The sequence below is a fragment of the Lissotriton vulgaris genome, chromosome 7 (assembly GCF_964263255.1).
Source record: "Lissotriton vulgaris chromosome 7, aLisVul1.2, whole genome shotgun sequence".
Taxonomy (NCBI): Eukaryota; Metazoa; Chordata; class Amphibia; order Caudata; family Salamandridae; genus Lissotriton; species Lissotriton vulgaris.
The window spans coordinates 721,261,875-721,288,991 of NC_141695.1; the positions used below are offsets into that span (position 1 = coordinate 721,261,875).

At 48.3% G+C, this 27,117-nt stretch overlaps 1 pseudogene; it reads right to left on the bottom strand.

The window, feature by feature from the left end:
• Positions 1-20,493: 20,493 nt before the first annotated feature.
• LOC147702326 (lysosomal-associated transmembrane protein 5-like) lies at positions 20,494-21,189 on the bottom strand (annotated as a pseudogene).
• Positions 21,190-27,117: the final 5,928 nt, after the last annotated feature.

Genomic DNA, 27,117 nt, shown 5'->3' on the forward strand with positions numbered 1-27,117 from the left:
GGTGTTGCAGCTGAAGGGTCCGTGGACGCGTCGTGGGGTGGCTCTGCAGCATCCCGGGACTCGGACGGTGTTGAGTGCGATGAGGGTGGCGGCGGTGTACGTCAGGCGGGTCGGTCGGGGTCGTCGAGGGCCAGGGGTCCGGGCACTGGGCGCGATCCAGGCGCGGACGGGCGCAGACGGGCTTACCGTTGGCGCGCCTTCGGCGCACAAACGGCGCGCCCGCTGCGCGTGACCGCTGCGCGTTCGCACGGTCGCCATATAAGGCGAAGTGCGCGGGTGGGCGGAGCAGCTGGGAGGCGGGAGCTGGGAGGGTACAGAAGAGAAAAGGGGCGGGGAAAGCGGCGGTGGCGGGAAGCGGGGAGGGAGAGCGGAGGGCGGCGAGGTATGCGGACTAACAGGAAGGAGAACGTATAACACGGGCACAACTATCCTAAGAAAAACAGGCACAAATGGGGGTAAAAACAGGACAAAAAACAAAAACTAGCAACAGTTTAAGGAGAGCCGGCAGGCGAGCACGGACCACGCCGGAGGAGGGGGCGTGGTCAGCGGCAGCGAGGCAGGCAGCGAGGCAGAAGTGGCAAGGCAAAGGGGCACACGCAGCAGCTGGTGGCCGTGCGGCGCGGGGGTGTCCCACAAGTGGCTGTTACACTTACCTTCGTGAGGCTTCTTTCCACTTGGGTTCTGCTTGGTTGGATATATATATATATATATGAAACATGTCCATTGCTCCCCTGGCCTCAAATAGGACCTCCTCCTGGGTCCCGCATCAGTCAACCCCCTCCTCCATCTCCCCACTGCAGGCGGCACAGGTCGCAACCAATGGCTAGCTATGTCTCTTTTGGCTACTGCCAGCGCAGTCCCAAGGAGGCGCTTATCCGCCCCGGAACCATCCAGGCCATCAAAGACCCCCAAGAGCAGCCGTAGTGGCTCATGAGGAACCTCCCACCCCAAGGCTCGCGTGAGCTCCTGTTCCACTCCCCTCCAAAACCGTGCCAGCCTAGGACAGAGCCACACCACATGATAAAAATCCGCTGGTGCGAAACCGCACCTTGCGCATTCCGGGGTGGGTCGCAGGTGGGCTCGAAGGTTGGGGGAGAGGTAGGCCGCGTGGAGGTAGTAAATCTGGACCAGACGGAGTTTGGCTGAGGTGGTCAGGGTTCTAGGTGCCATAAGGGCATATCTCCAGTCCGCCTCCTCCAGGGGCCCAACCCATCCCTCCCAGTGAGTGCACAGCATGTCCAGAAATGCGGGGCTGTTATTAACTAAGGAGCGGTAGATGCGGGATATCCCTCCCCTCTCCAGATTCCCCATCATCACCTAGGCCTCTAGTGGACTGAATTCCGGGAGGGGGAGTGGGAGGTGGGTCTGGAGCGCGTGGCGTAGTTGCAAGTACCTAAAGTATTGGGTGTGGGAGAGGGCATGGTTCCGCTGCAGGTCCGCGAAGGCCCGGATGTGGTCACCTACCCAGACGTCCCCCAGGACCGAGACGCCCACCAGATCCCACCGGCAGAAGCCATCCAATGCCGCCACTTCTCGAAGCCAGGTGCCATGCCACAGTGGTGTTTGTCTAGTGAGCTTACGGTCCCAGCCCGTGTGGCACAGAGCAGCCCTCCATGCCGTGAAGACCGTTCTAGTGATGGATGCCATAGATTGCGAAACAGGGTTGCCATACAAGAGGGCCTGGATTTGGGGAAAATCCATCTCCTCGAGCTCCACCCGGTAAGCTGGGTCGGACCAGCCGCCCGCGTACCAATCATGAACAACGAGGAGCTTAGAGGCAATGTAGTAGAGGAAGAGATGAGTCACCCCCAGTCCCCCATCATAGGGGGGGGATACAGGTGCGAGCCAAAGACATGCTCGGGCGACCATTCCCCCATAGAAATCGGGTCAGGTGTCCATCAAGCTCACGGAACCAGGCGCAGGGAATGGGGATGGCAGTGTTCTGTAGAACATAAATAGGCTGTCCGGAATTCGGTTTAAACCGAATGTAAACGATAGTACCCTACTGATTGAAAATAAGATGACCTGGTTTAAACCGAGTGTCATTGTTTTTTTACATACTTCGAGTGTCACTGAATTTTTTTTTTACATATTTGTTGCTCCGCTTGGCCACTTGAGGGAGCCAAAGGAGCACAAAAAAGAACTATCCTTGAGGAATGTCCTCCCACTGCTGCGGATTTAAGCCAGCAGGGTTGCGGGACAGCAGAGAGAAGCCCACACCCCGCATTCGCTGGACAAAGGCAGCAGAGTGTCTCCTGTCGCGCCTCGGTCTGAGAACAGCCCGAGGGGCGCCACCAACAAAAGGAGCTTTCACAGCTCATAAAGGGACACGGACTATCCTGGAACTTGCTTTGTGGAAGCAAACAGCGGGAAACAATGAGTCACCCCCATTAAATTAGGGGCACCCAATTGGTTGGCAACTGCGTACTGAGCAACCCCTGTAAGTGTCAGTTTTATTTGTGCTAGGTTTTGTGGTGTTCCACAGTGGAGTGCTCTGCGGTTAATGTATTCAGTGTTAAAGTTGCTAAACTCCCTAATTAGGGTGGGCGCATAATGATTTGATTGCTTTCCAGCTTACCTACCAAGAGCAAAGATGAAATACATGGATGGGGGTGGGAGGGCAGTGTGGGAGGTAACTAGCTTCCAGGGAGCTCAATCCGGCACTCACCTCGAACAATAACAGAGTCACTCCCTCTAAAAAAAAAAATCACAGGCACACATGTATTACAATACAGATCGTATTTTAATTGATGTCATGATTATTTGTCCCCAAACATCTCTGCCCGCATTGAATGTCAAGAGGAAAAGACGACTGCTGGTGCTCCAAGACTCAGCAGATAAATACTGTGAGGGAGCTGTTTCACAAGAAAGGTGGCAGGGCATCGTTCAGTGGTGCATTAATTGACCTGCCTTTGCGTTATTATTATCAATAATAAAATTAACGGAGTTAGTCAGTGAGCAGTAAGGAGGCTGTGTCGGAAGGTCAAGATGCTGGCAGGCAGACCCACAACGCGATGGAGCTCAAAGGGCTGCAGTCTAAACCCTCCCCCCAGCCCCTGCTTAGAAAACCTCCCGGGCACAGACAGAGCCGCACCCGAGTACTTCACAGGTCTTTGAAAAGACCATTTACATATTATCAGAGTGCTTTACACGAGCGCCAGAGTGCAGGGGGTGAAGACAGACAAGAGAATGACAAACAGCCTCTGCCTTTGTTGCCTTCACATACATGCATGTTTTAAGTGCTGACTTACGCTGCTTATGGGACAGTGCTGAGATTAACAAAGAGCAAGGCATGGGTGTATCAGCTGCAGCTCCACAATTCTAGCATTAAACAGAAGAATTCTGCAGCGAGCGCATTAACCCACTGAGTTTTCTTTGAAACATGTCAAGTGCGCCACTGTGTGTGTGTGTTTATTGTGCAGCCCTAACAAGAGAAGTTGCCTTTTCATAAGATCATAGGCATCGTGAGTTCCAGAGCGAGGTCTGAAGTGGAGTGCTGCACACAACTCCAGGGAACAACTGGTTCACAGTGCATTAGATCCATACACAATGGAGTTACAGATGGTCCGGGTCATTCATATTCCTGAGACAGGATTTGACCCAGTGCAAGTGATTGAAGGGATGGAGGCTGGGCAATAAACTTCTCCATTAGTTTTTGACTTGCACCAACATTGCAAGCTAGAAGTCGCCAGCCATCCATGGAATTTGTGTGTCACGCATTCACCCCGTCTTAATCAGCTGGCCCTCATACAGTGAAAGATGTCTGAAATTGTTCCATCGTTCGTTTTGCAAATTACAATTTGAATTTAGTGTATTGCACATTTGGAATTCATCTGTGCCAAGCTTGCCACTTTTAAACATGCAATTTTTGTTGTTACATCTGGCTTTCACCTGCCTCTGAGGCCTACTTTCTAAAAGATATGAGCTCTTGATGACTGATTCTGCTGATCCAGAGCATCTTTCCTATGTTGTTTGCAGAGAGTGCCTAGTTTCTGCAGTTAAGTAAGGTTATTTACGACTGCAAAGTGTCTTGACCTTGTTCATATACAGCGAGTGCTTAATGCAAAGTCCATACATAAATCAAAAGTATATCGTTTAGGGAAACGTTAAGATTGAATTAAAGACCTATTGGTGTGAGACCGAGTCAGTCGGATATCAGGCTCCTGCCTTGCATGTAACTAACAATTTCCCATCCGTCCACATTTTTCAGAATCACTGAAGTGGTCGAGCATTGTCGTTGTTTACCTCACTGGCCATTAAAGAACGTTCTGGCATTGTTTAGTACAACGCAGAGTGCAGGGGGCGAAGACAGACAAGAGAATGGGGAGCCGAGGTGTGAAAGGCCAAAGGGCCAGAGCAACACCAGGCCCCCTGCCTGGCTCACGTGGGGGGGAGGGGGAAAGGAGCTATTGTGTTCTGGTGTCTGTCTAACTGCAGCCGCACCTAAGTACTTCGCAGGTCTGTATACGACCATTTTACTTAACAAGGCTATCTTGTTTTTCACCCCTTCTTAGAGTGGGGAGCTTAGTGCCACCGGACAGAGTCAGTTTTGCACAGTTAAAACTTGCAATGATGTAAGAATTTTATTGAAGGTTGTAAAGCACTTCACTCCTTTGCCCGTACACTGGTTGGATGTATCATGTAGGTTGACGGGAGATAGTAGGCCTAGGGTGGCCTGGTATCAGTGCAATTTGTTAATGGGCGTGAGAACGTCGAGGATGTCATGTATGCACTTTCTGCAAGAGTCTTGGTGGCCAGAGTTGGCAAATTGTGTACTGTCTGTTTTGGCGTTGCCAGTCTCAAGTGCCAATGTCTTGAGGGCCTTTTCACAAATAAAAGTGTACATGGGAAGGAAAGAGAGCGCAAATGACCAAAGATTCACTGAAGAAATATTGTATGGTGTACTACAATAAATTTGACTTGTAAAAGTTTATTTGGACCTCATATACACTGTACATAGACTGGCTATATACCATGCACCAATTAAGAAAGCAAGCAATAATAAAAGCAAAGCGTACCATAAACACCGGTAAAACACCATTTCATTTGTTTTTTATGGCGCGAAAATGAGTAACCACTGAAAAGCACTGTTTTTTCGAGGTATTGAAATCACTGGAAAACACTGAGAAAACACCACCAGAATTTACCAAAAATAGAAACTGAAAACAGGAAAGCCTAAACATAAAGAAAGCGCGGGAGGGCCATCATTTTAAACAGTGCACTTCTCCCTAGGGGATTAGGTGGGAGTGTCTGCCATCGTTTAAGATCGGCCTTCGTTCGGGCAACCAAGGGGGCGATGTTCAGTGCCCACTCAAGCTCCGGCACCATGGTCACCCATATCCCAAGGTATTTGATTGAATGATGCCGCAGAGGGATGTCTGACTGCCAGTCAAAGCAGTCTCTTGATGGATGCAGTGGGACCAGTGTAGACTTGGCGGCGTTAAGTCGGAGGCCGGAGACCCTTAGGACGGCCACGAGGGTTAACAAGCTCCTGGGGGCCGAGGTCGCTGGATCAGCTAGGTACAGAGCCACATCGTCTGCATAGAGGGCAATTTTATCTATGTGGTTCTCATTCCACGCCCACCCTCGGACAAGGGAGTCATGATGAATGATCACGGCCAGGGGCTCCATCGCAAGCGCGAACAAAAGGGGCGAGAGGGGACACCCCTGGCGCTTGCCTCTGCAAATTGGGAAGGCCTTGGAGAGCACCCCATTCACCAGCACTCGGGCTCGGGGACTGGTGTAGAGGGCACCGAAAAAACGGCGGAAGCCAGGCCAAAACCCATTTCCGCCAGGACATCCTGAAGGTAGTCCCAGCTCACTGTGTCGAAGGCCTTCTCGAAGTCCAGGAAGAGGAGGGCCAGCTAGGGGGAGAGTCGAGCACGGTGAGCCAAGGCCAAGTGGAGGCGTATGATGCTGTGGCGGGTGCCTCTGGCGGGCATGAAGCCACACTGGTCTGGATGTACCTGTTCTGGCAAGAGAGGTTTAAGCCTCTGGGCTAATATAGTGGCATAAAGTTTGATCTCCGAATTGATAAGGGAGATCGAACGGTAGTCCGCACAGTCCGTGGAGGGCGGATGGGTCTTGGGAATGACCACTATTGTGGCCTGATCGGATTCAGAGGGAAAGGAGCCAGTGTCAGCCACATGACCAAAAAGGGCCAAGAGGTGAGGGGCAAGGGTGTCCCGGAAGGCGGCATAGTATTCCTGCGGGAACCCGTCAGGGCCAGGTGTCTTGCCAGAATGTAGGAGGGGAATGGCCTCAAGCACCTCTCCCAAAGTGAAGGGGCGGTCCAAGGCCTCCCTGGACTCCTGCGGGAGAGAGGGCAGCCGGGCGCCCGTCTCCTCCAGCAGGGCGGCCAGGGAAGCCTCAGCCGGTTGCCTCGCATAGAGGGCCGTGTAGAAGCGTGCAAAAGCGCCTGCTATGGCCTTCGAAGTCGTCCATCCCGCGCCCAGACCTCTGGGATGATACGGTGGACTCTGGGGTAGGACACTAGATTGCGGAGGAGCTTGCCATTTTTGTCGCCCCATCCGTAGATCTGCACCACAGAGGAGCACCAGAGCATCTGGGCCGAGTCCAGGGAAATCTGCCGGATTTCTTCGCGGATCAGCCCGAGCTGCCTGGTAGGGTCTACGCGATCGAGGAGTGTTTGGTCCTCCTCCATCCTCTCTGCCCTGGACTCTAGCTCAACAAGACGGGCCAGCCGGTCCGCACGCTTAGCATGCACAAGCCTTCTCGCCACCCCACGGATCACAGCCTTGCCAGCCTCCCATAGGGATGGTGCAGTGAGCTAAAAAACGGTGTTGGATCTAGCCCTGATCTCTTGACTGGGTGAGAGCTTTCTGCTTAATTCAGAGACTCTGTCCCTCACCACCCCTTGTTGTAAATATTTTTGTCCACCCTAAGCGTGGAAGGGTATTCTCAGATGTGAGACCCTTGCTCATTGCACCATCAGGATTCAAGCAAACCGGGCCGAAGACGGCTGTAATGCCAGAAACCGGTCCCCGGGAGTTTGTTTCCTTCCCAGTGTAAGAATTGGCTTTTGTAGTTTGGTTTGCCCTGTTCCCATCATGCACTGGGACAGGAACAGACTAATTTGCATACAGCCAGGTTCTGAAACTGGGATGGTGCAGTGAGCTAAAAAACGGTGTTGGATCTAGCCCTGATCTCTTGACTGGGTGAGAGCTTTCTGCTTAATTCAGAGACTCTGTCCCTCACCACCCCTTGTTGTAAATATTTTTGTCCACCCTAAGCGTGGAAGGGTATTCTCAGATGTGAGACCCTTGCTCATTGCACCATCAGGATTCAAGCAAACCGGGCCGAAGACGGCTGTAATGCCAGAAACCGGTCCCCGGGAGTTTGTTTCCTTCCCAGTGTAAGAATTGGCTTTTGCAGTTTGGTTTGCCCTGTTCCCATCATGCACTGGGACAGGAACAGACTAATTTGCATACAGCCAGGTTCTGAAACTGGGATGGTGCAGTGAGCTAAAAAACGGTGTTGGATCTAGCCCTGATCTCTTGACTGGGTGAGAGCTTTCTGCTTAATTCAGAGACTCTGTCCCTCACCACCCCTTGTTGTAAATATTTTTGTCCACCCTAAGCGTGGAAGGGTATTCTCAGATGTGAGACCCTTGCTCATTGCACCATCAGGATTCAAGCAAACCGGGCCGAAGACGGCTGTAATGCCAGAAACCGGTCCCCGGGAGTTTGTTTCCTTCCCAGTGTAAGAATTGGCTTTTGTAGTTTGGTTTGCCCTGTTCCCATCATGCACTGGGACAGGAACAGACTAATTTGCATACAGCCAGGTTCTGAAACTGGGATGGTGCAGTGAGCTAAAAAACGGTGTTGGATCTAGCCCTGATCTCTTGACTGGGTGAGAGCTTTCTGCTTAATTCAGAGACTCTGTCCCTCACCACCCCTTGTTGTAAATATTTTTGTCCACCCTAAGCGTGGAAGGGTATTCTCAGATGTGAGACCCTTGCTCATTGCACCATCAGGATTCAAGCAAACCGGGCCGAAGACGGCTGTAATGCCAGAAACCGGTCCCCGGGAGTTTGTTTCCTTCCCAGTGTAAGAATTGGCTTTTGTAGTTTGGTTTGCCCTGTTCCCATCATGCACTGGGACAGGAACAGACTAATTTGCATACAGCCAGGTTCTGAAACTGGGATGGTGCAGTGAGCTAAAAAACGGTGTTGGATCTAGCCCTGATCTCTTGACTGGGTGAGAGCTTTCTGCTTAATTCAGAGACTCTGTCCCTCACCACCCCTTGTTGTAAATATTTTTGTCCACCCTAAGCGTGGAAGGGTATTCTCAGATGTGAGACCCTTGCTCATTGCACCATCAGGATTCAAGCAAACCGGGCCGAAGACGGCTGTAATGCCAGAAACCGGTCCCTGGGAGTTTGTTTCCTTCCCAGTGTAAGAATTGGCTTTTGTAGTTTGGTTTGCCCTGTTCCCATCATGCACTGGGACAGGAACAGACTAATTTGCATACAGCCAGGTTCTGAAACTGGGATGGTGCAGTGAGCTAAAAAACGGTGTTGGATCTAGCCCTGATCTCTTGACTGGGTGAGAGCTTTCTGCTTAATTCAGAGACCCTGTCCCTCACCACCCCTTGTTGTAAATATTTTTGTCCACCCTAAGCGTGGAAGGGTATTCTCAGATGTGAGACCCTTGCTCATTGCACCATCAGGATTCAAGCAAACCGGGCCGAAGACGGCTGTAATGCCAGAAACCGGTCCCCGGGAGTTTGTTTCCTTCCCAGTGTAAGAATTGGCTTTTGTAGTTTGGTTTGCCCTGTTCCCATCATGCACTGGGACAGGAACAGACTAATTTGCATACAGCCAGGTTCTGAAACTGGGATGGTGCAGTGAGCTAAAAAACGGTGTTGGATCTAGCCCTGATCTCTTGACTGGGTGAGAGCTTTCTGCTTAATTCAGAGACTCTGTCCCTCACCACCCCTTGTTGTAAATATTTTTGTCCACCCTAAGCGTGGAAGGGTATTCTCAGATGTGAGACCCTTGCTCATTGCACCATCAGGATTCAAGCAAACCGGGCCGAAGACGGCTGTAATGCCAGAAACCGGTCCCCGGGAGTTTGTTTCCTTCCCAGTGTAAGAATTGGCTTTTGTAGTTTGGTTTGCCCTGTTCCCATCATGCACTGGGACAGGAACAGACTAATTTGCATACAGCCAGGTTCTGAAACTGGGATGGTGCAGTGAGCTAAAAAACGGTGTTGGATCTAGCCCTGATCTCTTGACTGGGTGAGAGCTTTCTGCTTAATTCAGAGACTCTGTCCCTCACCACCCCTTGTTGTAAATATTTTTGTCCACCCTAAGCGTGGAAGGGTATTCTCAGATGTGAGACCCTTGCTCATTGCACCATCAGGATTCAAGCAAACCGGGCCGAAGACGGCTGTAATGCCAGAAACCGGTCCCCGGGAGTTTGTTTCCTTCCCAGTGTAAGAATTGGCTTTTGTAGTTTGGTTTGCCCTGTTCCCATCATGCACTGGGACAGGAACAGACTAATTTGCATACAGCCAGGTTCTGAAACTGGGATGGTGCAGTGAGCTAAAAAACGGTGTTGGATCTAGCCCTGATCTCTTGACTGGGTGAGAGCTTTCTGCTTAATTCAGAGACTCTGTCCCTCACCACCCCTTGTTGTAAATATTTTTGTCCACCCTAAGCGTGGAAGGGTATTCTCAGATGTGAGACCCTTGCTCATTGCACCATCAGGATTCAAGCAAACCGGGCCGAAGACGGCTGTAATGCCAGAAACCGGTCCCCGGGAGTTTGTTTCCTTCCCAGTGTAAGAATTGGCTTTTGTAGTTTGGTTTGCCCTGTTCCCATCATGCACTGGGACAGGAACAGACTAATTTGCATACAGCCAGGTTCTGAAACTGGGATGGTGCAGTGAGCTAAAAAACGGTGTTGGATCTAGCCCTGATCTCTTGACTGGGTGAGAGCTTTCTGCTTAATTCAGAGACTCTGTCCCTCACCACCCCTTGTTGTAAATATTTTTGTCCACCCTAAGCGTGGAAGGGTATTCTCAGATGTGAGACCCTTGCTCATTGCACCATCAGGATTCAAGCAAACCGGGCCGAAGACGGCTGTAATGCCAGAAACCGGTCCCCGGGAGTTTGTTTCCTTCCCAGTGTAAGAATTGGCTTTTGTAGTTTGGTTTGCCCTGTTCCCATCATGCACTGGGACAGGAACAGACTAATTTGCATACAGCCAGGTTCTGAAACTGGGATGGTGCAGTGAGCTAAAAAACGGTGTTGGATCTAGCCCTGATCTCTTGACTGGGTGAGAGCTTTCTGCTTAATTCAGAGACTCTGTCCCTCACCACCCCTTGTTGTAAATATTTTTGTCCACCCTAAGCGTGGAAGGGTATTCTCAGATGTGAGACCCTTGCTCATTGCACCATCAGGATTCAAGCAAACCGGGCCGAAGACGGCTGTAATGCCAGAAACCGGTCCCCGGGAGTTTGTTTCCTTCCCAGTGTAAGAATTGGCTTTTGCAGTTTGGTTTGCCCTGTTCCCATCATGCACTGGGACAGGAACAGACTAATTTGCATACAGCCAGGTTCTGAAACTGGGATGGTGCAGTGAGCTAAAAAACGGTGTTGGATCTAGCCCTGATCTCTTGACTGGGTGAGAGCTTTCTGCTTAATTCAGAGACTCTGTCCCTCACCACCCCTTGTTGTAAATATTTTTGTCCACCCTAAGCGTGGAAGGGTATTCTCAGATGTGAGACCCTTGCTCATTGCACCATCAGGATTCAAGCAAACCGGGCCGAAGACGGCTGTAATGCCAGAAACCGGTCCCCGGGAGTTTGTTTCCTTCCCAGTGTAAGAATTGGCTTTTGTAGTTTGGTTTGCCCTGTTCCCATCATGCACTGGGACAGGAACAGACTAATTTGCATACAGCCAGGTTCTGAAACTGGGATGGTGCAGTGAGCTAAAAAACGGTGTTGGATCTAGCCCTGATCTCTTGACTGGGTGAGAGGTTTCTGCTTAATTCAGAGACTCTGTCCCTCACCACCCCTTGTTGTAAATATTTTTGTCCACCCTAAGCGTGGAAGGGTATTCTCAGATGTGAGACCCTTGCTCATTGCACCATCAGGATTCAAGCAAACCGGGCCGAAGACGGCTGTAATGCCAGAAACCGGTCCCCGGGAGTTTGTTTCCTTCCCAGTGTAAGAATTGGCTTTTGTAGTTTGGTTTGCCCTGTTCCCATCATGCACTGGGACAGGAACAGACTAATTTGCATACAGCCAGGTTCTGAAACTGGGATGGTGCAGTGAGCTAAAAAACGGTGTTGGATCTAGCCCTGATCTCTTGACTGGGTGAGAGCTTTCTGCTTAATTCAGAGACTCTGTCCCTCACCACCCCTTGTTGTAAATATTTTTGTCCACCCTAAGCGTGGAAGGGTATTCTCAGATGTGAGACCCTTGCTCATTGCACCATCAGGATTCAAGCAAACCGGGCCGAAGACGGCTGTAATGCCAGAAACCGGTCCCCGGGAGTTTGTTTCCTTCCCAGTGTAAGAATTGGCTTTTGTAGTTTGGTTTGCCCTGTTCCCATCATGCACTGGGACAGGAACAGACTAATTTGCATACAGCCAGGTTCTGAAACTGGGATGGTGCAGTGAGCTAAAAAACGGTGTTGGATCTAGCCCTGATCTCTTGACTGGGTGAGAGGTTTCTGCTTAATTCAGAGACTCTGTCCCTCACCACCCCTTGTTGTAAATATTTTTGTCCACCCTAAGCGTGGAAGGGTATTCTCAGATGTGAGACCCTTGCTCATTGCACCATCAGGATTCAAGCAAACCGGGCCGAAGACGGCTGTAATGCCAGAAACCGGTCCCCGGGAGTTTGTTTCCTTCCCAGTGTAAGAATTGGCTTTTGCAGTTTGGTTTGCCCTGTTCCCATCATGCACTGGGACAGGAACAGACTAATTTGCATACAGCCAGGTTCTGAAACTGGGATGGTGCAGTGAGCTAAAAAACGGTGTTGGATCTAGCCCTGATCTCTTGACTGGGTGAGAGCTTTCTGCTTAATTCAGAGACTCTGTCCCTCACCACCCCTTGTTGTAAATATTTTTGTCCACCCTAAGCGTGGAAGGGTATTCTCAGATGTGAGACCCTTGCTCATTGCACCATCAGGATTCAAGCAAACCGGGCCGAAGACGGCTGTAATGCCAGAAACCGGTCCCCGGGAGTTTGTTTCCTTCCCAGTGTAAGAATTGGCTTTTGTAGTTTGGTTTGCCCTGTTCCCATCATGCACTGGGACAGGAACAGACTAATTTGCATACAGCCAGGTTCTGAAACTGGGATGGTGCAGTGAGCTAAAAAACGGTGTTGGATCTAGCCCTGATCTCTTGACTGGGTGAGAGCTTTCTGCTTAATTCAGAGACTCTGTCCCTCACCACCCCTTGTTGTAAATATTTTTGTCCACCCTAAGCGTAGAAGGGTATTCTCAGATGTGAGACCCTTGCTCATTGCACCATCAGGATTCAAGCAAACCGGGCCGAAGACGGCTGTAATGCCAGAAACCGGTCCCCGGGAGTTTGTTTCCTTCCCAGTGTAAGAATTGGCTTTTGTAGTTTGGTTTGCCCTGTTCCCATCATGCACTGGGACAGGAACAGACTAATTTGCATACAGCCAGGTTCTGAAACTGGGATGGTGCAGTGAGCTAAAAAACGGTGTTGGATCTAGCCCTGATCTCTTGACTGGGTGAGAGCTTTCTGCTTAATTCAGAGACTCTGTCCCTCACCACCCCTTGATGTAAATATTTTTGTCCACCCTAAGCGTGGAAGGGTATTCTCAGATGTGAGACCCTTGCTCATTGCACCATCAGGATTCAAGCAAACCGGGCCGAAGACGGCTGTAATGCCAGAAACCGGTCCCCGGGAGTTTGTTTCCTTCCCAGTGTAAGAATTGGCTTTTGTAGTTTGGTTTGCCCTGTTCCCATCATGCACTGGGACAGGAACAGACTAATTTGCATACAGCCAGGTTCTGAAACTGGGATGGTGCAGTGAGCTAAAAAACGGTGTTGGATCTAGCCCTGATCTCTTGACTGGGTGAGAGCTTTCTGCTTAATTCAGAGACCCTGTCCCTCACCACCCCTTGTTGTAAATATTTTTGTCCACCCTAAGCGTGGAAGGGTATTCTCAGATGTGAGACCCTTGCTCATTGCACCATCAGGATTCAAGCAAACCGGGCCGAAGACGGCTGTAATGCCAGAAACCGGTCCCCGGGAGTTTGTTTCCTTCCCAGTGTAAGAATTGGCTTTTGTAGTTTGGTTTGCCCTGTTCCCATCATGCACTGGGACAGGAACAGACTAATTTGCATACAGCCAGGTTCTGAAACTGGGATGGTGCAGTGAGCTAAAAAACGGTGTTGGATCTAGCCCTGATCTCTTGACTGGGTGAGAGCTTTCTGCTTAATTCAGAGACTCTGTCCCTCACCACCCCTTGTTGTAAATATTTTTGTCCACCCTAAGCGTGGAAGGGTATTCTCAGATGTGAGACCCTTGCTCATTGCACCATCAGGATTCAAGCAAACCGGGCCGAAGACGGCTGTAATGCCAGAAACCGGTCCCCGGGAGTTTGTTTCCTTCCCAGTGTAAGAATTGGCTTTTGTAGTTTGGTTTGCCCTGTTCCCATCATGCACTGGGACAGGAACAGACTAATTTGCATACAGCCAGGTTCTGAAACTGGGATGGTGCAGTGAGCTAAAAAACGGTGTTGGATCTAGCCCTGATCTCTTGACTGGGTGAGAGCTTTCTGCTTAATTCAGAGACTCTGTCCCTCACCACCCCTTGTTGTAAATATTTTTGGCCACCCTAAGCGTGGAAGGGTATTCTCAGATGTGAGACCCTTGCTCATTGCACCATCAGGATTCAAGCAAACCGGGCCGAAGACGGCTGTAATGCCAGAAACCGGTCCCCGGGAGTTTGTTTCCTTCCCAGTGTAAGAATTGGCTTTTGTAGTTTGGTTTGCCCTGTTCCCATCATGCACTGGGACAGGAACAGACTAATTTGCATACAGCCAGGTTCTGAAACTGGGATGGTGCAGTGAGCTAAAAAACGGTGTTGGATCTAGCCCTGATCTCTTGACTGGGTGAGAGCTTTCTGCTTAATTCAGAGACTCTGTCCCTCACCACCCCTTGTTGTAAATATTTTTGTCCACCCTAAGCGTGGAAGGGTATTCTCAGATGTGAGACCCTTGCTCATTGCACCATCAGGATTCAAGCAAACCGGGCCGAAGACGGCTGTAATGCCAGAAACCGGTCCCCGGGAGTTTGTTTCCTTCCCAGTGTAAGAATTGGCTTTTGTAGTTTGGTTTGCCCTGTTCCCATCATGCACTGGGACAGGAACAGACTAATTTGCATACAGCCAGGTTCTGAAACTGGGATGGTGCAGTGAGCTAAAAAACGGTGTTGGATCTAGCCCTGATCTCTTGACTGGGTGAGAGCTTTCTGCTTAATTCAGAGACTCTGTCCCTCACCACCCCTTGTTGTAAATATTTTTGTCCACCCTAAGCGTGGAAGGGTATTCTCAGATGTGAGACCCTTGCTCATTGCACCATCAGGATTCAAGCAAACCGGGCCGAAGACGGCTGTAATGCCAGAAACCGGTCCCCGGGAGTTTGTTTCCTTCCCAGTGTAAGAATTGGCTTTTGTAGTTTGGTTTGCCCTGTTCCCATCATGCACTGGGACAGGAACAGACTAATTTGCATACAGCCAGGTTCTGAAACTGGGATGGTGCAGTGAGCTAAAAAACGGTGTTGGATCTAGCCCTGATCTCTTGACTGGGTGAGAGCTTTCTGCTTAATTCAGAGACTCTGTCCCTCACCACCCCTTGTTGTAAATATTTTTGTCCACCCTAAGCGTGGAAGGGTATTCTCAGATGTGAGACCCTTGCTCATTGCACCATCAGGATTCAAGCAAACCGGGCCGAAGACGGCTGTAATGCCAGAAACCGGTCCCCGGGAGTTTGTTTCCTTCCCAGTGTAAGAATTGGCTTTTGTAGTTTGGTTTGCCCTGTTCCCATCATGCACTGGGACAGGAACAGACTAATTTGCATACAGCCAGGTTCTGAAACTGGGATGGTGCAGTGAGCTAAAAAACGGTGTTGGATCTAGCCCTGATCTCTTGACTGGGTGAGAGCTTTCTGCTTAATTCAGAGACTCTGTCCCTCACCACCCCTTGTTGTAAATATCCCATAGGGTGCCAGGCAACGGAACCGATCCCTCATTAGCCGAAAAATAAGGAGACAATTCCTGCTCCAGCGAGTCCACCAGCTCTGGGTCTTGAAGGAACCAGGCGTTGAGACGCCTGGGGCGAGCCAAGGCGGAGGGAGACGGGAGAGTGGTCAGATAGCCCTCGGGGTAAAATAGCCACCCCGGAGACCAAGTGGCAGTCAGTGGCCGGGAGAAGGAGAAGGTCAATACGGGACTGGGTATGGTGAGCGGCCGATGTGTGGGTGAACTGCACCTTGCGGGGATTCCAAACTCGCCACGCATCGCACAACCCAGGGCAGATGCCCATCCCGACAGGGCTGTGGCCGAGGCAGTCCGAGCCGCGTAAGGGGTCCCGGTCGTGTCACAAGAAGGGTTCAACACGGCGTTAAAGTCCCCTCCCACCACCGTCAAGCCCCTCGGAAGGGCGGAAATTATTCCCGTGAGGCATCGGAGCATCGTGGGGAGAAGAGAAGACGGGACAGGCTCAGGATGTTCAAGGGGCACCCCTCCAACACAACCGACACCACCTCAAAGCGACCCTGGGGATTTTTTTTCATACATTAATCAGTGTGGTATGACTGGGTTTATTGCTGAACAGGCGGCTGCTTGAGCACAGTAGGTCATGTCACTGCTAGTGCTGCCTGCAATTAGTAGGTCCAGGGATGGCGACGGCATCAGCTTGCTGTGATCCTGCCTGCTACAGCACAGGCATTGTCCCCAGCCGTAATACTGCCAATGCCGGTAAGTATGGCTGTGGTGCCTACTGGACTCACTCACGCTCAGCAATTTCCATGCTGGGGTGCAGCGCACAGATTCTACTGGTGTTGTGTTGGGCCACAGCCTCATCGAGCACATTGAGGATAGCAGCAATGCAGGGCTGCCGGATATGCTACTCTCGCTACGCAACAAGTGGAAAGTCCACACTTACTTTCCTTTATTCTTCCTCAAGAGCCCTCACTTCCAAGTTCCAAATACGCTCTTGCAGCTTCCTCGCCTCAACTCTGTCATGAGCCAGTCCCCAGCTACAATTATTCAAAGGGAGGTTTAGGCTTGGGCAGTGGCAGGGTGCAGCAGACTAGGAGAATAGAATGCAAGCCATAGTTTTTCGATGACTTCCTGGATTTGTGATCAGCGTGATGACATCATCACTAACGTGGTGATACCCTAACATGCCTGCCTGGACAGGCGTATGCCGGCCTGCCTATGAACATTTACCAGCCAGTCACCATGCAATGTATGTTATTCTTTTTTTTTTGATTTTAACAATTAATATTGAGACCACCACCTGCAGGTTCAGAAATTGTAGCCCTGGCCCTGTGAAAGAAGTGCAGGTGCTGAGCACCTGAAAGCACCTCCTCAATTAAGCACTGCCAGTACTGCTATATGCCGACAATGCCGTGCTGATGCTGCGTACTCCAAAAGTCCTAAGAACGCTAGTACAGTCATTTGTACAGTTTATGGCCACCCTAGACCTACAGAGTAATTTTTCCAAATCTTATATCATGGCGTGTTGCCCCAAGTGCTCCCGGCTCTCTAGCATCGCAATTGGCAAAAACCGCTTGCAGAGCTCCAGCACATTTTCTCATTTGGGTGTCACCTTCAAGGCAGCAGGCTCATGGAGACCTAAAATAACCCAATGCATGATGAAGCTTTCCATCTCGATCTCCCTCAAACATCAGAGGGAGGGGGGCACTCACCCCACTTCAGTATTATATACAACTCAGTGCATTCCTGTGGCAGGCGCGCAACACCCATTGGGCTCACGGGGCTTCATCTGCCCCCCGTCGTGTGTGTCAGCCCGGGCGGAGACAGCTTCGCAGGCTGGCGACCCTCTAATTGCAGCGGCACCCGAGTACTTAACAGGTCTTTGAAAGACCATTTACTTGTAAATGAGGCTTTTGTTGTGTGTTCACCCCTTCTTACAGCCACTCTGTCTATGGTTGGAAGAATTAGCCGCCCCCGAAATATTTTTCAGCCCCCCCGAAATTTGGCTCTAGTTGCCCGCCTGTCTGTGGCCACCTAAGGTCCCAGGTTTGTGGTTTCATGGATTGAGCGGATATACAAGGAGAGGAAAATCTTTTTGTCGCAAAGCCCTATCCGTCCATCTTTCTTCCTCGCACTTCATTTGCTACACAGCTGGGTTTAAATTATTTGAGTGATCGCATTAGAAATCGCATTCCGATGTTGTGATTATGCATATATTTGTCAATTTGAATTGTTGGCTTTCTTTCATGGTTGCCTTGTCAGCTGATTCAAGATGAATTGAATTCAATTGAATTGAAATTGACACATTTGCACACACCACAATGAGTCTGCAGATTCTGTAATTTTTTTGTGAAACTAATGAATAAAAACCCTCAGCTCCGGGGGTATGCCAGAAAAGTTCTTGTTTCTACTAAGAATGATGTCCGTTTCTTTACCAATTTGCTGCTCCTTTGGGATTTAAATAATTTCAGATTTTTGCATTTTTTGTGTAACTCCTCATTAAGAGTGAAGGAGCTGGGGTTCTTATCTAGATTTCTACCTTATCAATTATCCAGAATCCCAAAACTGGTCGACTGGACCTTTATGTCTGCTAAGAAGTGTACAGGGGAGGTTTCCAAATTCATAATTAAAACAGCTTTGTAAATCAGCAATCAAATCCAAATTAAAGAACCACTGACCACAAACTGAAGTTAAAGGATTTATTACAAAGCCACAAATAATTGGACATACAAAAACCTCAGTAAGAGGTTCAGAAGATAAACTGGCACTAATACAAACATAATCCCACGAAGGAGTCTCAAACAACTTAGAATGAAAAGCAAAGTCAATTCGAGAAACATCAGGCATCCAATTACCGTCCCTACTTGAAGTCTGGACTGCATTTATAACAAGCATTTACAATGCAATGGTCTTGTCTTTGTTAAAGTTAGAGCTATTGGCATTGCTCATGACATTATTTTTGTTTTTAATCTCTCGCAAATGCGAGACCTATTGCATTTGCACCCACACACACTCACAGAGCCACACACAGCCACACGCAGCCACACACACACACACACAGAGTCACACACACACACCGAGCCACACACAGAGCCACACACACAGCTACACACACACAGAGCTACACACACAGCTGTGGCAGGGATGAGTAAATTATGCTTCAGGCAAAGCCAAATTATGTGGCGTAGTGCAGCACACTTTATGCTAGTATTATGCCATTATTTTGTCATTTTTACTCTTGCTAAAACTACCTGGGCATTGGTTGCACCTCATTTTTTTCAAGTTTAACCGTGGAATATAGCAATGAGCAATGCAAGGTGACCAGTCAAGCTCTGGTAGGGGCCTTTTATGGAGCAGCAACACGTGCTGCTCCACTTTTAGTAACTTTGGAAACACTGAATTGTAAAGGTTGCCTGGACACAGATGATGCAGTCCGGCTGTGGGGCGCTATTGAGATGTGGTTAAAGAGATCTGGCCCAGTTTCAGGGGTGTAAAATATGGTCTGGTGTGAAGAGATTCAAGGGGACTCATTAGAGAGGGGATTAAGGAGACATAGATGCCGGAGTTGTCTGGAGTAAAGAGGGGGTCAAGGTGGTCTGACCTTAAGGGGCACAGAGGCCTGGGTCAATCGGTTGTTACAGATGGGTTAAACCCTAAAGGTAGTCTGATTCAGTGGTACAAGAGGAAGAGTTGAGGTGGTCTGGCTAAAGGAGCCTGGTTTTAAAGGGGTCTGATCAAGGTGGTCACATTGCAGGTCCGGCTGAAGTGATCTGGTTGCAGAGGGTTAAAGGGGGGGGGGGTCTGTGTAAGGTAGCCTGTTTATAGGGAGTAAAAGGGGGTATAGCAGTGTGATAACAGACGGGTTAAATAGGAGGCTGATTAAGGAGGTCTGCGCCTACGCGGCTAAGGCGCCGTGGTTAAAAATATGTTGTTACAGACAGGCTGAACGAGGGTCTGATTATGGTGATGGGTCAGAAGCGGTGGAGGGTAGATGTATGGGTAAAATGTTATGCATGCATACGGGCCCCTGCACACTTACCTCTGGATAGCAGTCCTTGGCCAGCAACTGTAGCATGTCCGTCTTCCCACAATGCACCTCTCCCATGAGGACCAGCTTACACCTCAGAATGGTGGGGGCCTGCACCTTTCTTTCATACTCGGGATCTGCTACGGACAGGGGCCCATCATGTGCCATCATGTGCTGAGGCTGGCCTGCTGATGGTGGTACCCCCAGACTCTGCCGAGGCCTCTGCGGGTCCCGAGGCTGCAGTAAAGTGTGGAGGAGCTGGGATATCTGCGGGTCCCCCGGCTGTCCCGCTGCAGTAGGTCCTGTCTGAGGGGTGCTCTGACTACGCCATTGGACTTTGAGGGAGCAGCCCCCAAAACTTGTAAGGTGGCATGGTCTGATTAAGGATAGGACATGTTTGTTGAAACCAGCTCTTCTCATATTTGGGGAGAGAGAATATGTCATAGCCCACCCATTAGTAATCAAACTGTGATGTGCTGGTTGCAATGAAGCATCAAGCTGACCACTGATAGCCCTCGAGCATCTGATGAATGGAACCTTCTTTCCGGAGTACACATTTGAGAACTTGAGGCAGTTATTGTGCAATGAATAGTGAAGGCGGAGTGTTGAACAGCTATATAGGGTTTTGTTGGGGACGGTGCCGCATACAGACAGGGAGCTGGAAAAGACGGAACACCGGCAGGCTTGAGTAGGTGACCGATATTATGGGCACCTCTGAAAGTTGATGTTGAAGAGCAGTCCTGCAGCTTAGTTGTATAGGTACTGTGATACTGGTAGCCCGCCGTGGAGCATTAGATGGTACTGAGGGGTGATAATGAGCTGACCGGTGATGTTAGATCAGACCTAGAAATAATCGCAGGTGGAAATGGAGCATCACGCTGTAGGCTGGAACAGTCCCAGCAACAACAACAACAAAAATGCTGAACACTAGTCCCTTAGGCAGAATGAGAGACTTGGTTCAACACAAGGCAAATGAGTGGTAGAAAACGAAAATTCCTCCTTGTGAAGTACGGTTTAAAGTTCTGCGAAATACTGTGGGATCTGACTCATGTGATGCAGCATTTCGAGTCACAGGTTTTTTTTTTGTTTTTTTACCAAACCACAAATACTGGACAACACATGTCAGAGACATTCAGCACAAAAGGATAAAGTTGATACGAAATAGAAAAGCCCTTGTTTGGAATACCATTCGAAGGACAGCGCTTCCCTCCTCAGCCCCGGAGAAGTAGCAGCCACAGCAGCTATAAGGAGTAGGCCGGGGGCGGTGGCTCCTTGGGCGGCAGTGCAACAGCCTCTTCATAGGAGGGCAGAAGCAGCCCCTTCTCGGGCAGCTAGACGGTCGAGACGTGCACTTGCCTTTCTTCGCTACGGCCGGACTTCAGGAACTTGTAGCAGCGCCAGACACACTTCAAGAAATAGAACTTGAGAAGCACCACATCGGCTGCGGACAAAGCCAAGTAGATTATGGCACGAAGTAGCTGCTTCTCCGTGGGCTCCATGTCCGAAGACTCAGGAAACACAAGGTATTTGTCCCCGTCCATGAATAATGCAGCACGGCGCTGCCCCGAATATAGGAAGCCCAGGCAGGGCGGAAAGCGTACAAACAGGCCACAGAAGCTGAGGATGCCGACGGACAAATCTAGGGTCTGGAACGCAAGGAAGGGTAGCAATAGTGACGAGATGGCCTTCAAAACCCCGCACATCATACCCAGGGCCACCAGTTTCAATAACGCACAACACAGATAGGCCAGCATCATGTCAGCCAAAGTCGAGTCTCTGCCGTGAGCCAGGTCGACCGTATACATCACCAGTATGAGCACGCTAGAGAACATAATGTACAGCGCCAAGCCCAGGCTCACCGAGCGCACCATATGGCAGCCGCAACAGCGCGGCACCTCCCAAGAGTGGAACGTCGGCATTTCCAAGCCGTCTCTCATCTTGGTCTTACGGTGGAATGTGTTGAAACACATCCGGGTGCTACGTTACTCCCATGAGTCCTCTAGTTATTCTGCTGACTACGATGGGCGGTCCGTTGCAAGGGACGAGAACAACACGTTAAAGTTAGGCACTGTGAAGGCGATAGGACCTTAATCTCCGCCTTTTGTGGTGTTGAAAATAGATGGAGTGTGTCTGACACCACCATGTTTCTCCGAGGTCAAGCAGAAATGCCTCGGAGAAACGCGCCGCAATTTTCCGACTGGGGGGCGTGTTTTTCTTTCTCTCCTCTTCCCATTGGCTGGAATGTAAAATTCCAGCCAATGGGAAGAGGAGAGAAAGAACCTAAAAAAACACGCCCCTCAATCCGAAAAAGACGGGGCTTAAATGGACAGACTCCCGTCTTCTCCAATGGCTGGCTTCCGTTTAGGAAGCCAGCCAACGGAGAAGAGGGGCGGGTTTATGCCCCCTACTAGAAAACATAAAATCTCGCCGGCGAGACTATGCAAGCACAGCCTACGCAGGCCGAGACCTAAAAAGGAAAGGAAAGGTTAATCTGTCCCTACGCTAACTCTAAGGTGACATCTTTACTTAACAGTTCCCTTCAGGCAAGAGTAAAGGTGTCAGCCATGAAGACTCCCTAAGAAGTGCAGTCACGTTTCTTAGGTAAGTAGCTGAAACTATTGAGCTCATTCTAAGATGCTCCTTCCTACACCCCACTCTGCCCTAAGTTCCCTCAATGCTGTCTAAGATTGCCTTCATCCTGTTCTGACAACCTCCTAACGAAATCTGCTCTCCAACCTCGGGGTCTGTCCCTAATACAAAACTCCCAAAATCGTAGATACGCCCCTCTGGGCAGGTGTTAGTTTTTCGGATTTTTCCAGCATGGCATCCTTCCACGTAGCGTCCATCGAGGTGTCCTTGGATCCCAGGCACCTTCCCCGCCAAATGTTGCAGATGGACCTTCCTCTGGCACCTTCTCATCCTCATTCCTACCGGCCTAACTTCTAAACAATGGATCTTTCTACCTAACGAGCTCTGTGGCCTTGCACCTGCAACTGAAATACGTGAGAAGCAACCTTGTGCACATGTAAAGTTAAAATTCAATATTCTCTGAGAACAGCACCCTTCCCAACATGAAGCTATTTCACAAGAATAACCAATGCCAACTAAAGAAATTACAGTTAGGCCTCTACTGGCTTTTCTTCATGTCCCAGGCCTTTACACGTTTAAACGCATTTCTAAATGATTCTACATTATAAGCAATGCACTCTATTCTATTACAAAAACAACATCACACTTCAACTCTTAAACGTAAGCTCTTTTCAATGTTAAACCATCACATTCTGTCTCCTACACGTGCAACTGTTAATATGGCACGTTTAGTAATTTAGCAATACACACGTTTAATAACCTTTCTACATTATATAAGCATCACACTCCTGTTAAGGCTCTACATTAGACTGCAAACGCTATGAATACTCTTTTACATATTGCATTGATCCCCGGCCTACTGTTACATTTCTAAAACACACATTAGTATTTTCTCTAAATATGCGGGTGCTGACTACGGGCGATTACGATGCACCCCTACAATTTTCAAAATAACATGGTGCTCTCTCAAGAGCCTTCATCCCATTGACTTTGTACTATTTAATTTTTTTATTCTGTAATAAAACCTTTTAGCTTTCCATTGATCTAGGACTCAGTTGTTCACTGGACACATTCTAATATTAATTCTAAGCATGGGCGAAATTTACAAATTCGCGTTCCGCGAATTCGCAGATTTCCCCGCAAAATCGCAAAAAAAATCAGTGAATTTTCGAATTTTCCCGCGAAATCGCTGATTTCTTTGCGATTTGCCCTGGAGTACTTTCTACTGACTAATCCAGTAAGTGCTCCCTCATTGGGTAAATGTATAGTGCTTTTACTACACTGCAGCTGCGTAAAGGGCCAGAAGATGTGTCTCCAGTGACCATGTGTGCCTGTAACACAGGCACAGGCACACATGGTCACTGGAGACACATCTTCTGACCCTTTACGCAGCTACAGTGTAGTAAAAGCACTATGGGGCCCTTCTGCCCTCTGTTATTCCCTTGTTTTTGTGCCCTTCTGCCCCCTGTTAGACTCGTTTTTTGTGCCCTTCTGCCCTCTGTTAGACTCGTTTTTTGTGCCCTTCTGCCCTCTGTTAGACTCGTTTTTCCCTTGTTTTTCTGCCCTTCTGTCCTCTGTTAGACTGGTTTTTTGTGCCCTTCTGCCCTCTGTTAGACTCGTTTTTCCCTTGTTTTTCTGCCCTTCTGCCCTCTGTTAGACTCGTTTTTCCCTTGCTTTTCTGCCCTTCTGCCCCCTGTTAGACTCGTTTTTTGTGCCCTTCTGCCCTCTGTTACACTAATTTTTCCCTTGTTTTTCTGCCCTTCTGCCCTCTGTTAGACTCGTTTTTGTGCCCTTCTGCCCTCTGTTATTCCCTTGTTTTTGTGCCCTTCTGCCCTTTGTTAGACTTGTTTTTTGTGCCCTTCTGCCCTCTGTTAGACTCGTTTTTGTGCCTTTCTGCCCCCTGTTAGACTCGTTTTTTGTGCCCTTCTGCCCTCTGTAAGACTCGTTTTTCCCTTGTTTTTCTGCCCTTCTGCCCTTTGTTAGACTGCTTTTTGTGCCTTTCTGCCCTCTGCATCACCACATCATCACTCAGCGCTACCCCAGCATCACTCAGCACCGCCACATTATCACTCAGCACCACCACATTATCACTCAGCACCACCACAGCACCACTCAGCACCACCACAGCATCACTCAGCACCAACACAGCATCACTCAGCACCTCCAACGCACCACTCAGCACCACCAAGCTATTGCCATTATATAAATCAAAATCACTTTTATTTAAGTATTAATTATTTTAAAAAATTAAAAGCCATTGTAATTTGTAATATCAATACATCTAAGTCACGTAAATACAAACCATGTTGCATTACAAATGCTGTAGGTGTCCCATTTGCGAAAGATATAACTATTGGCATTGTAAATGACAAAGCTATTAATTTAGCTAGTTTCAAAACCAACACATAAATAAAAAAAATTGTCATTTACAAGACCAATAGCTCAAACTTTCCTAATGCGAGACCTATTGCATTGCAAATGCTTGGTTTTATATCTTTCAGTGCTTCCTTTTGAGGTTTAATTTTCGTGACAGGCGCCTCATTGCCTACTTGTAACTATTCTCTGACCCTGCTTCAAGGGTCAGAGTAGGGTCAGAGAATAGTTGCAAGTAGGCAATGAGGCGCCAGGAAGCACTTACAGGCTTACAGCAGCAGGTGCCAAAGTTGAAGTTAATTTCTTTGTAACCCTTTTGTAAAAGGTTACAAAAAAATAGCTTCAACTTTTGCACCTGCTGCTGTAACCCTTTAAGAGCTTGGCTGAAAATTTGTCCCCGCTGATTCGCGGATTTTACCACGATTTTGCGAGGTTCGCGGATCGCGAAATCGTGGAAAATCCGCAAATTCCGCGAGCGGAACGAATTTTCAGCCTATGCTTAATTAATTCTATTTTATTTGTTTCCTAATTTAGATGATTTGGGAGATTCCTTAACTTGGGGACACAGTCTCTCATAAAATTGAGGTTAAACACTGTCTCTGATCAAGTGAATGTCGCTTTCTGGTATAGGCAAATATTAGGGTGTCTAAAATTTCTGGGTTCCCTGTGCCCACAGTTTTTGGTAGCAGACGATGTTTGTATGTTAAGGAGCACCATCTCTTGGAGGATTTTGCCGATAAACTGCTTTGCAGTGCTGTTCTTGAGCGATTTGGATAGTAAGTATGAATGGGGCAGAATGACTATCAGCGTTTTGAGACTCTCACGGGTGAGTAGAGTGCTCTACAAAATCCTGTTTGATTCTGGTGTAGGATAGTCTTTTGGGTATGTTGTTGAAGTGTTGAGCCCTGTGCTGAGAGATGGATTGTTATGCTGTATGTCAAGTATTCGGTTATGTGATGTTGGGTCTAAGTTCAATTGGTGGTTTGATCACTGTTGTTTTGATCTAATATTCTTATTTGTGATTTTTCCCTAAAAGGTTTATGTTTACTATTGGTGGGTTTGGATATTAGATTCATCGAAATCCAAGATCTTGAGATAATGTAGTTTTACTTGTCTGCATAAGATAGTGTATTCTGTTAGGTGCTGCATACCCACAGATAGGGTTTTCTAAATCAACAAAGTTTATTTTCTAAGAGTTTGTGCGTCTAGTATAGGTTGGTGTTCATTACTCCTAAGTGCACGGGAGTAGGCACATCAATTGAGGGCGAGCTGCCGCTGGATCAGAATCTACTTTGTGTGAGTTGAGTTTAATTGGTGCTGAGAAGGTTCTACTCTTGTTTCTAATGTTTGTGAGATTTGTCTTATTCTAACTTGCTTATTTTCTGATTTTTTGGGGAGTGGTTGAGAATACAATGTTTATTTTGGTTTATTTTGGTTTATTTGGTGTGAGTTCACTGAGAAAGGTTTTGAAATTGTTTTACTCATTCATGAAGAAGTTGTGCTGTGATTGGTTAGTCAGCCAGGGAGCTGTGCTGGAATTGGTTAGATGTCACCACTATGTCATGCTATCACTAACTGGTTGCTGACAGACCCACACTGTTATTGGGTGACCACTGGCATAGCTGAGCTGGAATCAGTTGTTGTCATCTTATTCTGTGAGATTTTTTAATTGTTGAAAAGCCCAATGCCCCTAAAGTACCTTGTACAGAGGACCAGAAATCACCTGCCTACCTTTGTAATAATGATGGATATTATTTTTTATACATGTGCCTGGATTTCTGAATGGCATGAATGTATCTCTGCAGACATTGCAGTTTCCAGTTCAGGGTACCTTCAACATTAGAAAATTTGATTTCTTGAGACAAACTATGAATGATAGAAAGCCACTACCTAGACCTACACAGTTTGAGGCATTAAACAAATGGGATTAGATGGCTACAGAAAAGGAGAGTAAGAAGATGTCAAAGCAGTGACTGTGGGTCTGCAAGCATAGAGGCCAACTACCTTTGCGGTTATGGGTACGAGAGCAAGTGCCGAAACTGATATTGCAATGACAGCATTGCTTAGTTCTAGTGGAGAATCTGCAAATGAGGCACATAACAAGCTTTATGAGTTGGCTGAAGAGTGTGAGTAAAATGAAGAATGTGGGAAGAAATTACAAAACCGATTTGACCAATGATGAAATAAATAATGAAATAAAAGAATTGGCTTTAATAACCTTAAGGACTCACGTCAAAGATTTACTTGAAAAGACAGAGGAAGGGAATAATTTAACAAAGTACAGAGTAACATGGAAAAAGGGAATTACTAGTAAAAAGAAAGATTTAGAATCAGGGAAGAAAGTGAAGGGGAAAAGCCAGAGATTCTAAAATGGTGAAAATGGAGACATTTTCCGAACTCGTATTAAGAGAAGTACATGGAGGGAATTATGTACGTATGCTTTGGACAAGAGCTGATCTTTATGCTTTCATGGCAAATTTTCCAAAATTGCAAGAGGGACATGAAAAGTAGTACACGTTTATTGATTATTACCATTTTGAAAATGCTTTGGACTAATTTGAATTTGTGTTTGAGATTGTAGTTCCTAGTGATTTGTGGTCTAAGTGTAAGGTTGCTGCTACTTGGCCAAATGAGGAACCACCTAGGGTTGGTCCTCACATGCTCCTTATAATGTGGTTGCTTACAAATACAAGTAGACAATAGAGGATTTGAAAAAGAGGGTTCCAGGGAAAGACACTAATTGGGCAACAAATGTGGGATCCTCATAGGAAGGGAAAGAGTCAGTGAATGCCTAATATAAGACACTCATGCAGATTTTCAAGCAGCACAGTGGAGTTGAAGATTCAGAGAAAGATGGTAATAGTAGTTTCATTTCTGCTTTTGTCATGGGTTTGCATCCTGAG